This window comes from Lissotriton helveticus, chromosome 1_1 (assembly GCF_964261635.1).
Source record: "Lissotriton helveticus chromosome 1_1, aLisHel1.1, whole genome shotgun sequence".
In the NCBI taxonomy this organism is placed as follows: Eukaryota; Metazoa; Chordata; class Amphibia; order Caudata; family Salamandridae; genus Lissotriton; species Lissotriton helveticus.
Window position 1 is genome coordinate 1834781050 of NC_136057.1, and position 13662 is coordinate 1834794711.

The 13662-nt window shown below is 49.0% G+C and overlaps 1 protein-coding gene across 3 annotated transcripts in view; it reads right to left on the bottom strand.

Annotated features, from left to right (window-relative positions):
• Positions 1-2356, bottom strand: part of LOC144774994 (verrucotoxin subunit beta-like) — a 247659-nt gene extending 245303 nt beyond the window's left edge. For 2 of the 3 annotated variants that reach the window (XM_078659205.1, XM_078659206.1), the window contains exon 1: positions 2306-2352. The gene's annotated coding sequence lies outside the window, so the exon portion shown is untranslated. Of the gene's footprint in view, positions 1-2305 lie in introns of all 3 variants that reach the window. The other variant, XM_078659207.1, reaches the window with a different exon arrangement.
• Between the last annotated feature and the right edge of the window lie 11306 nt (positions 2357-13662).

The window sequence follows — 13662 nt, forward strand, 5'->3', positions numbered from 1 at the left end:
CTGTAGTTATTCAGTTGCACGGATTTGGTAATTTAGGGGAAAGTTGAGGTTACGAATTTTCATTGAATAATTTGCAACTTACGATGGCTTTGTGAAGGACTGTACCTGGAACAGCAATGTTGGTGTTTTTCCCTCCTATATTGAAGCAACCTTTCACAGAATATTAAGGGGTTTGCAGTTTATTGCTCTGATTCGCCCATGCACCAATGACTGGCAGCACTCGCTTACAGGAAGACAGTGAGGGACAGCTACAACGCTGATGATGGCCCCCATGAGGAAGCACAAGACGCCATTTTATTACAAGTGGGAGTGTGATCACACACAGCTAATTTATCATAAATAACAGCCTATGGGCACTTACACATGCACTGTACGCATTATGTATGTGGACACTTGTTTAAGCTGTGTGTCCATGGTGTGGGAAATTGAGGTTTGGAAGGGCCGATGGTGTAACATACATAAAACACACAAAAGGTGATGAAAAGAATGCTTGTAATTTGTCTAACTACTGGCAACTAACCGGTCATGGTAGCATTCCAAACCATCCTTCCTTAGCCCACCAAGCCACCTCAGATTAGACCCAGCCAACTGCAAATCAGCAATGGTCAAGCTACAGTAGAAGTACAGCCTGATTTGCCAAATCAGGTATTTTATGAACCACAGCACAAATAACCCAAGACTAGTATCAGCCTGATTGCGCCTCTTCGATCAGATGCAGCTTGGTTCCTCTGCCACAGTAGACAACAGACACTGGGGCCGATTACGATGTCGGTCGGAACCCCTCCAAGCGACACTGTCAGTTTAGGGTCCAACCACTGAATTACGATGTCAGCAGTCAGAGTGTCAACTGGCCAGTCATTCCGAAACAGTTCCGACCGGCTCTCAGAGTCCGGTCATTCCGAAACAGTTCCGTCCGGCTCTCGGAGTCTTTCGGCCAGTAGGAAACGCACTGTAATCCCCTATGGAATGGCGTTTATGCCGTTGGGATTACGATGTCATTTTTGGACAGCCTTTCAACACTGGACTTTCTGACACAGAAAGGCTGTCGGAAAGCAACTTTGGGGGCCCCTAGCAGGGACCCCTTGCCTCCACAGCCAACAGTTGGTGGCCGAGGCGGTACCTAGGGTACACCCCTGTAAACCTCTGAACTGTGTGGAAGGCACCATGGGATTCCTGCGACAGGGTGCATGGCTTTACACACAACCCTATTTCTTTATGGGAGCCTGTATTATGGCCGTAGCACAACTTCCCATAGAGAAATGTGAGTGTTTGGTCACACCGTAACCAGGTGGTCGGAACTGCCGACGGGAGGTCGTCAGTCCCATCCCGTTACCGTCACGGTGTCGGTCAGAGGAAACTCTGACCGTTCCGATCGACATTGTAATAGACCCCTCAGTCTGGTCAGACCCGTGGCAACTTATGGCATTTCATCAAATAAATAAATGGTGATGTGAGTAATGCTTGCAATTTCTGGGGGTGCTTGTGTTCCCTTCTGGAGGGGTTCTCGTCTGGCCGTTAGGGATGGAATGCTATTACGAGGAGCAGGGTCAGCTGATTGACATGAGGTGGGCCTTTATCTAGACTGGCACAGCAAGCGAAAAACGATACACTGGAATGCTACCCCGAGCAATTGCCAGGGTCTATAGCAAACATTCCTTCCATCACCTTTTGTGTGAATCGTATAAAGTACTTTACCTGTTTTGTGGTGCACTGGCAGCAGACAGACAGATGATGGACACTGAAGAGCTTGCACTGAGATGGGGCTGTTTTCATAAAACTGCGTGCACTGGCCGTTTAGAAATATTTGCTTTAAGAAATATTTTGAAGACACATTTTGTGGTGGCGTATTGAGCTCGGTTCAGGTATCAATGGTATCTCCTACAAACAATCCTATGTTTCGGCCACATGTGGAGAGCAGGGCACGTGCACCCTCCCGTACGTATGGCACCACTGGGTGTAACATGAAAACAAACTCCGGGAAATCCCGGCGCTTTTACATGACCTTAAGACGCCATAATGCGCTAAAGAAACATGTGCGCAATAAAATATAATCGTTTATGCAAAAACGTAGTCGCTGAGATCAGAAGCAGGGCATGTACAGAGACAGCTATCCAAAATAACTGTAAAGAATTGTCTGACAAGAGCTTAATGGCAAACACAACAATAACCAACCCATGAAGAATCGTCACACCGTTTTCATTAATATTTAACTGACTTTAAGTACAAGGAGGTAACCATATGTCACCATAAGCGCTATCGGAATAAGATATATAACATAACATTACTGTTTGTTAATCTTTAGTACCTAGGAAACTGCAGCCTTAGATATGAAACTGAAATTCCGGTACTTCCTGTTTGTTGCTTTCAGTTGTGACCGCGGGGGCAGTTCAGACGATGATTGGCAAAATTACGCTGGCTCTTATTGGCTGCTGATCTGACAGGCTCCTAATGAGTGTCAGGCTCTGATTGGCTGAATGTATGAGCACTCTAATTGTCGCGCTTTTGACTGAGCAGTGGGTGGAAATAATATGTGTGCATGTTTACTAGGAAAAGTCGAATGGATAGTAATCAAGGGAATGAAAGTTGTTGGGAAGAAAGGTCGAGAGATGATGGTGGTAATCTCTCGGATAGTGATGGGGCACAGAGAATATCAAATTAATGGGTGATAATGGCATTACTAAAAAGAGGTAAATTGGGGGATTTGCTAGCGTCACCACACAGGGAAGTGCGGTGTGGAGTGGTGTGGGAGCAAAGCAAATGGGAGGTCACCTGGGAGGAGGACCAGCAGCAGGAGAAGAGCTATCAGAAGAATCACATCCAGGATTAAGTTGCCCAGTGGCAAGAGGTGAAGAGCTGGAGTAGGGTCCGGACCCAAGAACCAGGAAAAAGACATGCAACAGCTTGACAGGGAGGATGACCAGGACACCATGAGGATAAGAACCAGGAGCCTCGCCAGGCAGAGCATGCACGCTAACATACTGGATTCAGTTGGGAAACGGAACTCCTGATTTTTGTCTTGAATTTAGTTTTCTTCCTCCTAAAGATTGTCCCCACTACAGTGCAAATCAGTGTGGAAAGTAAATCTCCCTGATATGTTTTCAAAATCCCTCTCTTTTACAAATACAAATGTTGGCATGTATGGGCAGAGAACCAGGAGTAGGAAGATGGCCTTTAGGATGAGGACCACAATCATGATACTCTAGAGGCTTAGGGACCTTACAAAAAGGGCTAGGAAGAGGAGAAACGGAACCAACTTTAAGATAACAATGAGGATAAAGAGGTCCAAAGCCAGGCAAATGGGTATAGTAGGACCATGACCAAGAGATCCAGTAGAATTAGGACCTGGAGGAGTACAAAGGGGAGAAGGGGGATCAAGACCACCTGAAGGACAAGAAGAAGAAACAGAAGGAGAATCATGATGACTAGAATCAAGAGGAGGGGGACACAGGTCACAAGATGACATTGATCAAGAAGTCTAATGTCGAAACGAAAGACAAAGACTGAGAACGATGTGGAGGTGTAGGAAGAAGAGGAAAAGAAGGAATAGGATCTGGATGTCGACCAGGGCCAGGATCGGGGGGGGGGGGGGGTGAATTAAGAGCTTGGCAATTTGTACCAGGAATTAAAGAATCACAAGGACCAGGTCCAAGAGGATGAAGAGCAGGATAACCAGCAGAAAAAGAAGGAAGTCCAGCACCCCAGGACTACCAGAGTTGGAGGAGCACCAGCCCATGGGTACCGGCAGCAGAGGAAGGAGCACAAGTATATGGAGGATGGGCAGAAGAAAGAGTACTAGGAAGACTAAAGCCAACCAGAAGACCTTGACCATGAAGAGGGCAAGATAAATCTGAAGCATGGGGACTAAGATGACAAGGACCTGTAAAACCTGCCCCCGAGGGAAGAGGATGAGTAAGTTAAGAAGGTGGAGCAGGACCAGAGTGACACAACAAGTACATCTAGGAACACAAGGACAGGACATAGAGAATGAGGCCCTAGATCAGGAGGAGGAGGAAGACGAGTATCAGGAAGACCAGGAGAGGAAGGCTCAAGGAGAACCATCACCAGCAGCAGGACTAGCACCAGAACTTTGAGGTCCAGGGCCATGACAATTGGGAGCAGAAAAAGAAGGACCAGGAGTACCATGACCACCAAGAAGAACAGTGCTAAGAGAATGAGGACCAGGGATAAGAAAATAAGACAGTGTTGGTCTTATCTCATTTCCTTCTAGATCTCTGCTTCATGGTCTTTGGTTGAATTGGTTCCACAGCTGCGTTGTCTGGCTGTCCTCTGGTTGCTTCTAGGTCTCTGGTTGTTTTCTGATGCCTTTGTGGCTCTGTAGAAAATTGGAGTATTATGCAGTGAGGCTGGTTAGGTTTCACTATGCAATACTCTCACAATACCCCAAAACAGGTCCAATGGATACACAATAACACATCCCTAGCGCAGTCCTGGTTGAGTGGCACAGAGCAGTCAGGCTTTCCAAGAGGAACATGTGTTAGGCATTTCAGAGTTCCAACAGAAATAATATGGAATCAACACTACTCAAAATAAATCCAACATCAATTTATAAAAATAAAGCATATTTTATATACATTTCGACACCAAAAAGAACACAATCTGATGAGTATAACCGGAGTAATGAATTTTGGAAGGAAAAATAAAACAGTGCAATTCACTACATCAAAACTTTAACATTGCGGTCAATGGAGAAAATCACTACTGACAATCAGTCACTTGCAGGTCGATTCCAGTGAAACCCACTGGGGGTGAAGATGATGTGGGTACCTGGACCAAGCCACAGAAGTCAGTTGAGGGTGACTGACATATATTACAAATAGTGCTGTGACCTTCCCACTCACGGTGAGGGCAAAATCGAGTTTGAGCAGTTTGCACTGCACATGCAGTCTACAATGGCAGGACGGCTGTCATCTGTTACCATCACTCAGGGTGGCACAATCAGTGCTTTGACCCCGGTGAGACCTTTAACCCTGCATGCCCTGAGTACCACTGGTACTACTTACCAGGGACTTATAAGGGGTCAACGTCCTTGCCAAAGAAGGTTGCCAATTCAACTACATCATATTCAGGGAGAGAGCACTGGCACTGCGGCCTGATTGGCATGCTCCAGTGCACCTTCACAGTCATAACCATCAGCATTGGGGCAAAAAGTATGGGGGTGACCATACGAAAAGGTCACTTTCCTACAGGCTCATTGGTGTCATATCCCCTAGATGCCTTTTTCTCTGTTCTAGACTCACCCAAGAGGTTGCTTTTCCACCTCCCTGAAAATCCTTATCGGAAGATTGGTGGATTATCATCTAAGCCATGCCCAGTGCCTGGCTCTCCTTCACTGAAAGAGACACATTCCTGACAGTTTGCCAGGTCCACTTATGGGCATGGATTCAGATGTCAATCCACTTTGGGCCACTGCACAATCCATTAATAAAATTGAGAGTAAGTTTGAGGTGGCTCCTAAAGAACAAACCTTTTTTTTTAAAGTAATATTTTTTTTTTTAAACTTTATTTTTGTGCAGAGCAAATATACGTATATTTCCAGCCCCGGAAATCAGAAAAAGATATCATTTGTGCCCCCCTCCCCCCCCAAGACGTCAGATACGTATTCATACCCAGCATCACAGCCATTTTGCCCACATCCCGGAGGCCGGGCGGCGTTCAATCCTTCATACACTGAGTTTATCTGGGCCAAAGTCCATTTGGGCTGTCCATCGCATGATAAATCTCTGCTTTTACTTTTCTCCCACTCCCTCCCCCCCCTCTTCCCAACTGTAGATATAGAAAAGGATAACTAAAATAACGTATACCCTCTGGAAGAACAACAGTCATCACATATCCTTCTATTACAAATAGTAGCAATTCACCGACTCCAGGTACGGAGTCTCACGCAACTCTACCTCTCCCCACCCGCCGCCCACCCACAGAATCACTGATTTCTGCTCCCTTCGGTATCTGGTTGACTCTCCTCCCTCTGCAGGCAGTCTCCCTGCTAACTCGTCTCTCCTTTCTGACCCTTCTTTTGCCCTTGCCTGTCGTTCTGTTCCACCCTACTGCCCCCCTTCCAGACCATGATATTGTCTCCATTTCTTCCACACTTTCCGAAACTTTTTAGGGCAGCCTCTGACTTTATAGGTTACTCTTTCCGCCACCATGTAAAGATCTAGGCCCCTCCTCCATTCCTCTATCGCTGGTGCCTCTGCAACTCCCCAGTATTTTGCGATGTCTCTCTTCACCACTACTAAGGCTAATACCAAAAAGATAAGTTGTGGGCGTGGCAGGTCCACCTCATTTGTCATGCCCAGCAGTGCCAGTTTCGGGTCTTGTGTCAATTCTATACCCAGAACCTCTCCCAATTCCGTGAAGATGTGTGCCCAATATGTTTGAATGTTTTCGCAAGACCATATAGTGTGGTAAAAGTCCCCTTGGTGGTATCCACATCTAAGACATGAGGGGCCGGTTATCCTTCCCATCTTGAGGAGACGCCTCCTGTCACAGTAGGTCCTATGGAGTACATTTAACTGTATTAGCCTCAACCTCGACTTGATTGCTACTTCCCGAGGGTGCATCAGGACTATTTCCCAGTCTAGGTCTTCCATTTCCCCTACTTCTGCCTCCCAGACGCCTCTAAGTTTAGCTAAATCGCCAAGCATGTTATTCGTTAGTGAAAGAAACAACAAGCAAGGTAGTGGTGTCCCTCATAGGAGGGGTATCCGCACAATCACAAGTATATGTGTAATTCACAAGGAAAATAGAGGACAACAATTATTAGACTAGTATCATCAAACTAGCGGAGTGCAACAACAGCCAACGTCACTCACTACCAAGGGTGACAGATGAGTTGGGAAAAAAGTTATTTTTTCCTCAACAAGTAAGTATCATGAAAAAATGGCTGTGTCAAGTGTGCACCATCCTAAAAAATCAATATCACAAGGCTGCAATCTGATAATCACATTTAGACAATAACATTAAGTAATACAGGACACAAGAATTGGTCGCAATCCCTCGTAGTTAAAGAGTCTTCTCTGTCTTTTTTATTCTTCAATACATCATACAAAAAGCAGCAGCTTCAATTCATAAATCAAGGAACAGCCGACACGTGTTTCGTAAGTACTGGATGAGTACTAACAACTTTTTCAAGGCTGAAGAAAAATATATACAGGACATATGCAAGGAAATCTGGTACAATAGAACGCCGACGTCTGTTTGGCTCCAGAAGAAGCTGAGGGGTTAATTTTCAGCTCTTCACACCTTACGTCCAAAATAAACAACGTGTAAATTAACCCAAAGTCGATGAGTCTCAGGACAAGATCTATCCAGAGGTAAGTATCTGTTGCACGTATAACATGGAAGGTGTGTATTCGTGTGTCCTGTATTACTTAATGTTATTGTCCAAATGTGATTATCAGATTGCAGCCTTGTGATATTGATTTTTTAGGATGGTGCACACTTGACACAGCCATTTTTTCATGATACTTACATGTTATTCGTTAGTGTCTTGTATGTGAGGGAAACCGCCTGATGCACTATCTGCTCTTGAAGGAGTCTGCCCTCTAATGGTGCATATTCCGGTATGTCCGTGAGTGTGATGTTCTGGGCTCTCCATGCATGTGCCAACTGTGTGTGTTTAAATATTTGCGAACGATGCAGCCCATAGTCCGCCTGTAGCATGCTAAATGATTTTAGTTCACCCTTCCTGATCACATCTCCAATGGTTGATATACCAATGTCATCCCACCTTTGGAAGCCCTTTAGTTTTTTAATTTCCGTTAACCATTGGCAGTGCCATAGTGGCGTCTGTCGGGTCGGTCTCTCCTCCCAACCCATGCGTTTCGTAGCCTGTGTCCATGCCTGCAGTGTAATAACCGTGGCCGGCAGAAGCGATCTCCCCGCCCTCCCCCCGTACAGGTAGTAGAGTACATTGTGTGGAGACAGTTTGCTTCGTTCCAGTGCATATGTCGGGTGGTCCGCCGGTGCATGAATCCAGTCATTTATTGGGGTCAGGTGTTCCGCCCAGTAATACGCCTCTAAGTTTGGCAATGAGATCCCCCCACTATACTGGTGCCGTTGGAGTGTCTGAAGGGCTATGCGCGGTTGCTTCCCCAGCCACAAGAAAGAACGCAGCTCAGCATGTATTCTAGATATAGCGGTTGTCGGGAGTGGGTAGTACTCATTTTGGAGTGCGTATAGGAATTTTGGGAGAGTGATCATTTTATACATAGCAGCTCTGCCTAGTAGAGTTAGGGGTAGTAATCTCCATCTCGCCATGTCCTCCACTGCCTCTCCCATAATGCGCTCCACGTTTCTGCTAAATGAAAGTGTCTTGTTGAGGGTAATATAAACTCCCAAGTATTGAAACCCCTCCGTGGTGATGAGTAGTTGACCCGGCAAATTTGCCCACCCTTCGGCGCCTCGTGGTGCATACAGGACTGACTTGTGCCAGTTGATGGTGTGGCCCGCCCGTGCTCCAAAACCGTCAAACTCCTTGAACAACTCCGGCACCGAGGTCTCGGGATCTGTAATGTATAGCAGTACGTCGTCAGCATATAGCGATATTTTTTCCTGTGTTCCCCCTTCACCGTCCCACGAGAATCCGTGGATGTCTGGGTTCTGTCGGATTCTAGCCGCCAGGATTTCGATCGTGAGCGTAAATAGGAGTGGGGATAGTGGGCACCCTTGTCTCGTGCCCCTGCCGACTTGGAATTCGCGTGATAGGTGGCCATTTACCCGTACGCGAGCTTTCGGGGCCGTATACAGCAGCTTTATCCAGCCCTGAAATTTCGGACCTAGGCCAAACCGTTGTAGCGCGGCCATAAGAAAGGGCCAGTGGACTGCGTCAAACGCTTTTTCCGCGTCCAGGGAGAGGAATCAGTGTGGTTCCTTCCTGTCCTTAACTTCTTGGAGCCAGTTGTGTGTGCGTCTGAGGTTGAGCTTAGTCGCTCTATCCGGCAGGAACCCGGATTGGTCCGAGTGGATGAGATCTGGAATCACCGATCTCAGACGTACCGCCAGGACTGTTGCCAGTACCTTCACCTCAATGTTAAGGAGCGAGATGGGGCGATATGAGGCACATTCTTCCTTGGGTTTACCCTGTTTGTGGATCGGGACAATGGTGGCCAGTGCAAGGTCAGGTGGGAGGCACCCTTCCTTGTATGATGCTGTGTAAAGGGCTTGGAGGTGGCGAGTTATCAGGTCCGACGTACGTTTAAAGAATTCCGCCGGGAAACTGTTCGGCCCCGGTGTTTTCCCTGTTTTTAGTTTATTTATTGCTTCTGAAATCTCATCGCGTGTAATGTCCGCCTCCAGCGTCGTGCTGGTTTCGACCTCCAATATTGGTATGTCTACCCCCTCAAAATATCGGTGTGCCTCAACGTCCGTCCCGAGGTCTCTTGCCTTGTAGAAGGTTTCGTAGTGGGACGCAAAAGCCTCTGCTATCCCCTGCTCGGTGTTCACCATATCTCCATCCCCCTGTCTGATTTGCTCCACCCAACTCGCCGCTCTTTCTTTCCTGCTCAGCCATGCCAGGAGTTTACCTGACTTGTCACCTACGTCGTATAGACGGTGTAGGGTAGCTAGCGATTGTGTCCGGGCCTCGTTAGAGACTAATTCTCTATATTCCCATTGTTTGTCTAGTAATTGCCTCAAGGTTCCCTCCTCTTTACGTGTCTGGTATTCCCTTTCTAGGGTCAAAATTGCGGTTTCTAGTGCTGCTGCCTCCGTATGTTGTTTTTTCCGCTCGTCCCTCAGTCTGCCCTTTATTCTGTCCCGCAGAACAGGTTTCATTGCCTCCAAGAATGTGATCTCGGAGTCGACCGACCCTTCGTTCTCGGCCACATATACCTTAATATCAGCTCTAATTCCTCGTGCGATCTCCGGAGTCTGAAGGTCCCATGGTGCGACGCGCCATTCCTCGCCTCCCTTCCTCCTCCTTGCCCCTATTTTTGCATACAGTGGTGAGTGGTCCGAGATTCCCCTAGCTTTGTATACGAACTCATCCCCTGCCGTTAGGTATTGCCTGGCCACAAATATGTAGTCTAACCTGGAGAAGACTTTATGGGCACCTGAGTAGAAGGAATAGGCTTCTTGTGTCGGGTATCTCCATCGCCATACATCGACGAGGCCCATGTTAGCTATGTATTGTGCGAGTGCAGTTTGTACCCCCCCCCTACGTGTCGGCCCTGAGCGGTCTTGTTCTTCAGACATTACATCGTTGAAGTCTCCCCCGATTATTTGCATAGAGTCTGCTGTCTCCAGGAGGATGATCGCTACTGCCCTGAGTGTGCGCGTCTGTAGTTTCGGTGGCGCATACACCGAAATTATACTATACCTTTGCCTCTTCCATGTCCCCTGTACTCCTACATATGTTCCTTGTGGGTCGCTCCAAGTACGTGTTATGGTGAACGGGCATGATTTATTGATTATTATAGCTACCCCCCTTGAATCTGAAGTGTACCCTGCATGTGCCAGCACCATGTACCTTCCTCTCGCCATGAATGCACACTTCCCTTCTCTAAGGTGTGTTTCTTGCAGAAGTACAAGGTCTGGGGCCGCCCTCTTAATGTACGCATTTACAAGTCCCCTCTTTATTTTGGCGCCTAGGCCATTCACATTCCACGTCAGGATTGAGAGGCCTCTATGTTCCTGACCTGGGGCTGTTAGTGTACCTGCCATGGGATGGAGTAACGCTCATGTTCTGTGGTTGTCCGTGACAGCCGCGAGCGGCAGTGTTGCTTCATGTATGCTTGACTCTGTTTCTTCTTCTGTTTCCCTTCCCAACAGTCCCCCCAACTCCCCGAACTTGAAGAACTTCCCCTGCCCCGTCTCCCCCCCCCTCCCCACCTCCCTCTCCCTCCAGTCTCATCCTTGGTTAAGGACCGAACTTTCGGTAAGAGTCGGTCTGTCGCCCCCCCTCTCCCACCCTCTTATTCAATTATATCTTGCTAATCCTGTCTAAGCAGAAGGTAGTGTCGCCAATGTTCTGGGTAGTATGCCCGGATGTAGCTTCTGCCCACCCCTGCGCTTCAAATAAAGAGGAAAGAGCCTCTGAACTTTCCACAAAAACAAACAAAGATTAGATTAGATAAGAGAAAACAAGGGGGGTGTGTGAAAAAACTTGTGTGTCCCTTTTGTGTGCTCCGGCCGACGTCTCCAATAGTCCACTTCACCGGTTTTTATGAGTGTGAGTCTTGTGTGGTAGTTTCAGTTCCACTGATCTTATCGGAGGCATCTTGTTCCAGGTTGCGAATTTCCTTCACTAGTGGGTGAACTGAGTTTTGATCGCTGTCCAACTCATCTTCTTCTTCGGCATCTGAGTCTCTGGGCTCTACTTCGTCATCTCCTTGACCCTCCGAGCGAATCTGTTTCCGTGCCCCCCGGAGTGTTTGGTCAGCTGTTGTCGATGTACCCGGGGACTCCGATCTCCCCCTCCTAGCACCTGTTGCTATGCGCGCCTGATACGGGGTTCCTGTGTGGCGTGAGTATATTCTTCTGGATTTCCTTCGTTGTTGCTTGGGTGATCCCCATTGTGTCTTTTCCCTTACGGCTTTTTCCAGTTCCTCTCGCCCTGCTGCTTCACGCCCATTGAGGATCAGTCTCTCTTCCAACCACTGCCATGCGTCTTCTGGGTGGTTGAAGAAAAGTGCTTTGTCTTTATAGATGACTTTAAGTTTGGCAGGGAAGAGTAGCATGTATGTGATGTTCATAGACCTGAGTTTGGGTCAAAGGAGCGTCTCTGCTTCTGGACTTCTTGGCTGTAGTCCGGGAAGATCATGATATTAGTATTCTCCAGCCGAATGTCCCCTAGCTTCCTTGCTTCCCGCAATATCAGGTCCCTATCCGCAAAGTTGAGGAAGCGTGCGATTACCGGCCTGGGTCTCGCTCCCTCTGGAGGTTTGGCCAGTAGCGCTCTATGTGCCCTTTCAATTACAAAGCATGGTGAGAATTGCGCCGCTGGGAAGGTTTCGATGAGCCATTTATGTAGGAACGCCGACATGTTATTCCCCTCAATCCCTTCTCTAAATCCCACAAAGCGTAGGTTGTTGCGACGTGCCCTATTTTCGGCATCGTCCACCTTCCAGAGGAGCTGTCTGTGTGATGCTTGGAGCTCGGCCATATCTTTCCTGATCGTGGTGATCAACTCCTCCGCCTCCCCGATACGCGATTCGGTCTCAGTCACTCTGGCGGAGAGATTCCTGAAATCCTGGCGTAGGAGCGTGACCTCGGATCCCACCTCGCCAATTTTGACCTCCAGTGCCGCCCGTGATTCTTGGATGTCTGTTCTGGATGCCTGGATCGCTGCGAGTAGTCATCCTGTATCGATGGGCCCTTCTGGCGCCGTTCCCGGGTTCTCTTTGGTTTGTCGCGGAGCTATAAAGATGTCCATAGTGCCCTGTTTTGGTGGCTTGGATAGTTGGTCTTTCTTTCCCATCGTTGCTGCTATGGTTTGGATTCGTAGGTTAACGGCCCTGGGTGTCCTTCAGTGGTGTTCGCTTAGTGATGCTCCCCAACTGTACCGTAGTCTTCGATGCACTACCAGTGTTACCTCCAGTACCTGCCCCACTCGGGTCTTTCCTATGTGCGACAACTCCTTCGGTGGTGTCCAGGCGCGGCTCCGCTGTGCGTCCTACTGGCGCCTTCCGGTTCGCTCACTCTCCTTCTCCCCAACTTCTCCACCTCAGTTTGCACGTTTATGGCGGTCTTTGGTACTGATCCTGTGGCCTTCACTTTTCCTGTTTGCGGCAGGGTAGTATGCCCGGCTTCTGCGCCCCACTTTTGAACTCCCTGAAATGATGAGAGGATGTAGTGGGGAGTGGTGAGTCACACTCCTTTGGTGTGTCCCTGTGGGTATCTGGGTGTTGCTACCGCGTGGCTTGCGTTTTCCCACACTCACCACCACTGCCAATAATGCTGGGTGACCTCCTCACGGTGGTCTGATTGTTATCCCTCTATTCCATTTTCATGAGGCCATCCGTGTTCACTGCCCACTGCTGTTGCTTAGTTCGTAGTTCCAGCGTGGCCTCGGTGCCCCCACCTACTTCGTCTACTGCTGGCACTGTGGACTCTGTCTTGTGGAGCCTGGGTATGGAGTTGCACGTCCTGTCCTGTCACCCCTCCAGGTGCATGCGGCTGGCGATACTGCTCTCACTCTGCCCCCCCCTCACCCCGCTGCCCCAGCTGTTGTTGGGTGCTCGGGGGGTCGTGGAACCACTGCCTCTGTCTCGTATAGTGCGGGGGGGGTCACCCTTGGGTACTATTTGCCGGTGCCTTAGTATTGTGGCCTCTCCTTCTGGTTTCCCCTGTCCTCCCCTGGTGGCGGTGTCGTTTTGTGCCTTGCCCCGCCCCTCCCTTGCGCTCCGGTGGGAGTGCGCGCTCAGGGTACCGGGGGGCGGGGGGGTCCTCCGCTTCCGTGCACCGACCTGTGAGGGCCCTTCGCTGGTGGCGGTGATGTTGTGTGCCTTGCCCCGCCCCTCCCTTGCGCTCCGGTGGCAGTGTGCGCTCAGGGTATAGGGGGGGGGGGTGGGGGCCCTCCACTTCTGTGCACCGGCCTGTGGGGATGGTCAATTGTGGCTTACTTGTCCTCCGGGCCGTTCCGTCTTCCCCCGGTGTGGTGTCCTTCACTTTGCCTATGTCCTCCTCCCGGTAGAAGGTGCG